Source organism: Penaeus vannamei, chromosome 7, assembly GCF_042767895.1.
Source record: "Penaeus vannamei isolate JL-2024 chromosome 7, ASM4276789v1, whole genome shotgun sequence".
NCBI lineage: Eukaryota > Metazoa > Arthropoda > Malacostraca > Decapoda > Penaeidae > Penaeus > Penaeus vannamei.
The window spans coordinates 8,481,163-8,484,973 of record NC_091555.1 but is presented as its reverse complement, the minus strand read 5'-3'; the positions used below and the strand labels follow the sequence as shown (position 1 = coordinate 8,484,973).

Sequence of the window (3,811 nt, the reverse complement as noted above, 5' to 3'; positions counted from 1 at the left end):
GTGTGTGTGTGTGTGTGTGTGTGTGTGTGTGTGTGTGTGTGTGTGTGTGTGTGTGTGTGTGTGTGTGTGTGTGTGCGCACATGCATGTATGCAGGCATGCATGAGTGCAAATGACAACAAACTCTGAGGCTAGAGAATCAGAAACTATATTTTTTCTCACATCAAATGATAATCAGTTTGTGCATTTTGCAAGTTCTGTTGTTGACTTTTATATCCTAAACATATCAAAAGTATCTACACATCATAAATAGTTTTACATACTGCTTCATTCATTAAACTCTAGGTGGTCAGCATTGTTTTGGCACAGTTGTCAAATCTATGAAATATTTTTGTTTTTTCAGGGATACCTGTTTATATAAAAATCTGTCTTTGTTCCTAAGTTTTGTCACTTGAATGGTTATAGCATTCTGATATAATTTCCTCAGTCGGATTTTTTTCCTGCTGTAGACATTTGTAAACTTATTTCAGCCAATCATAGTCATCATTACAAGCCTACCTTTCCACTCACAGAATATTACATGTTTAGCTGGATAAAAAAAATGTCACCTCTAGACTCCTGCTGTACCAGTTGGAAATGTGTGCATGCAACAGGAATTCTTGATAGGGAATTCCAGTTACAAAATTATATAAAACAAATCCTGAGAAAGCCATCACAGAAAGACATGCAACAGGAATTCTTGAGAGAGGATTCCTGTCAGACAGTGATATGTAACAAATTCCTGAGAAAACAGTAGGAATTCCTGAAGAAACAGATGAAAAAAATAAAGGAGAAACTGAATTGTCATGAAAACAGACTCAACTTTCTAAAATAATGAAGCAATAAATTCTTCATATATATAAAGCTAACACAAGAAGCAAGGATGGAAAGATCTCAAGTTTCTGAAATTAGGACCAGAAAATTTAAGCCATCTTAAATGAAAGATAAAAAAACAAAAATACCTGAATTATCTGGGATAAGTAAGAGATTGAATAAGACAAATAATAAGCAGCCAAGAAGCAAAAGGTAAGAAATCTAAATTGCTTGAGAATATAGGAAACCTGGGTTACCCAAGACAAAAAAAGAAAGACATAAGAAACATAGAGCAGATAAAGCAAGCTGGGAAACAATTTTTACTCTTGACAAAAAATTGACTGAAACCAAAGAGCCTCTTGCCTTTGGCCGAGTTTTCTGACATCTTGAATATACTGGTAGCTATTAATTTTTTACTTGTCTTGTTTTTAAAAACAACTGGCTATTTTATTATAATCTCTCTAATTGCACCCTAAAAAAATCAATAAGTATGTTGATAAAGAGGTTCCAAAATGTGTTTTCAACATATAGATATATATTTAAATACATATCTTTCCAATGAAGCAAATAAAACCATGACAAAATCTTGTTTAAACTTAGCATGCATAGAATGCTTTGAAAATCATATAAACTGGGAAAACTAATAACACACAATAAGACAATTGTTCTTGTTGCTGTACTTTTATTTGATACTCCGTCTCACAGGAAAATACAACAAGAAGGAAACAAGACAAAACATCAACTTTGGTTCTTGAGTGTGCATGAGTGTAAGACTGTGATTCAGCTTCAGCTATAATGGCTATGGCATTCGGTATTTACATCCTTTCAAGTTTAATCCTTTGGATTATTTTCATCTTTACAGTTTCATATCTATATAGTGTGAGACTTATAGGTGTCATAATACTAACAAAAAATAAAATTATAAAATTTTGTGATGAATTTTAACTTATTAATATATTCCATAATTGGGCTTCTGAGGTATTGCATTTATTTCAACCTTTAATTCACAAATATTTCATGATTCTCAGAGGATAAGGATAAAATCTTAAAAGGATAGTTGCAGCATAATACTAATCCATAGCCACTAAGACCATGCTTTAATTTCAGTCTACACGAACCACCTTTCTGATAACAGTACATGTACAATTTCATTCTATACAGAAACCATGCGATGAAAAAGACAAAATTTGGCTCATTATTCCAGCAGTCCTCAATATGCAACCTGATTTGGTTGAAGTACAGGTATACTAGGCAGGCACTGAATAGCCAAATTTACTTCAAGGGTATGCACCAGACCTTAATGCAATGTATATTGGTATAAAATTATGATGTGCAAATCTTACATGGATCAAAAATACTAAGGATGGAGATAAATCACAATTCTGTATAAGAAGTTCCTCCAAAATATGTTGAAACTGCACATATCTCACAACCACCATTCTTCCCCCACCCAACCCCTTGTGATGGCAAGGAGGAACATGTGTATGTGAATGGTGGTGGTGAGTGGTGGTCTTCCTAGCAATGTACCATGGCAAAAAGTTGAAACAATACAGCTCGAATGATGACGCTTTAAACTTCGAAGCAGTTTGTGATAGGGGGTAGATTATGGCGGGCCCCTAGTCAACAAGAACTGGCAGAAGTACCAATAAATAGAGACCTGACTTGGAGTACAGCACAGTCATCAAGCATCATCAGATAACACAACAGTGGCAATCACAGAAAGACACTCAGACATTATGCAGCACACATGTTGATGGCTTACCAAAATAGATATAAATTTTATGCCTGGTCATTATGCCAGAATTATCAAATATGATTGTTTTCACAGACAAATTCACATTCAGGACACACAAGTGGTAAATCGAGGAATTTTCATAAAAAAAACATGTTGCAAACTGTACATGATGGAGTTTTCCAAGTTTAAATCCACTTGCACTTATCTGGGAATTGAGGATAAAGCCCCTAATCACAATGATCAAGACATGCCTAGTCAAGTTTGCAACATTTTATTAAAATACATATAATGTGTCATTCCCACAGCTACTAATAAAGTTGTGAGAACAAGACAGAAAAATTCTGGTAATAATAACAAGTGAATTTATTCAATGCCATTGTTCCTAGTGATGATCCACAGCTTAAAAAAATCATGCAAAATGATCAGCAATTTCAGCCCACAAAAGATTTATTATGAATATTTTTTGATGAAGAACTAATGCTAAATACCCCAAATGATCACCCAAGCATGGGCACAAAAGTGGTGGTCAAGCAACATATTTTGTGCACACAATAATTAGGGATGTCTGAAACGTCTCCATATGAATTAAAGGTAATCAACTGGAAAATGAGAGGTACCCATACTTTAAAATAGCACTCGTGATAAGAAATAAAAAGAAATAAAATTAGGACTAACATAAGAGAAGCAGGCTGAACAGTGTGGGTGAAAGGAAGATAATGCAGCAGAACCATACGAACCACAAGAGGAGCTGAACAGACAACAGTACAGTCAACCCCTTTTCTTGTTACAAAAGGTCCCTGTCATCTTCCAACCCCCACAAGAGATGGAAGGATAAGAGCCCCACCGATTTCCCCTTATGAGCATCACCAGTGGAACATGCTAACACTTTATTATCAGAAAAATTAAATAAATCCTCATGACACTTTGGCACAAAGATGAAGAAGAGCAGTAGTTGAATACACACTGATTGCAAAGGCTGGGAAAACTCGACCACATTCATATCAAGAAGCGTAGCTTTCTGGCAGCTCCCATATCCATGCTGCATCCCTAAGCTGAAAATTCATTATAATAGCACAATTTTCTTTACACCATTAAGTTAATTATTCTACTATTATGTAAGATAATCTCATTCCATACAAATGTAGAGGTTTAACAATATTGTAATGGTAACAATGAATTTTGTGGAATCCGACAACTACGTATGTATGAACACTTCCTACAACAATTACTTTAGCCATAGAAAATCAACAATTAATACTGTCTCCATCATAAAACATGTTATTTTA

The 3,811-nt window shown here is 34.6% G+C and overlaps 1 protein-coding gene across 5 annotated transcripts in view; it reads right to left on the bottom strand.

Moving 5' to 3' along the window:
* Nucleotides 1-1,455: 1,455 nt before the first annotated feature.
* The window catches only part of Nca (neurocalcin homolog), a 626,340-nt gene continuing 623,984 nt past the window's right edge, over nt 1,456-3,811 (bottom strand). For all 5 annotated transcript variants that reach the window (XM_070123471.1, XM_070123474.1, XM_070123475.1 and 2 more), the window contains one exon: nt 1,456-3,811. This exon is cut by the window's right edge and continues 1,531 nt beyond it. The gene's annotated coding sequence lies outside the window, so the exon portion shown is untranslated.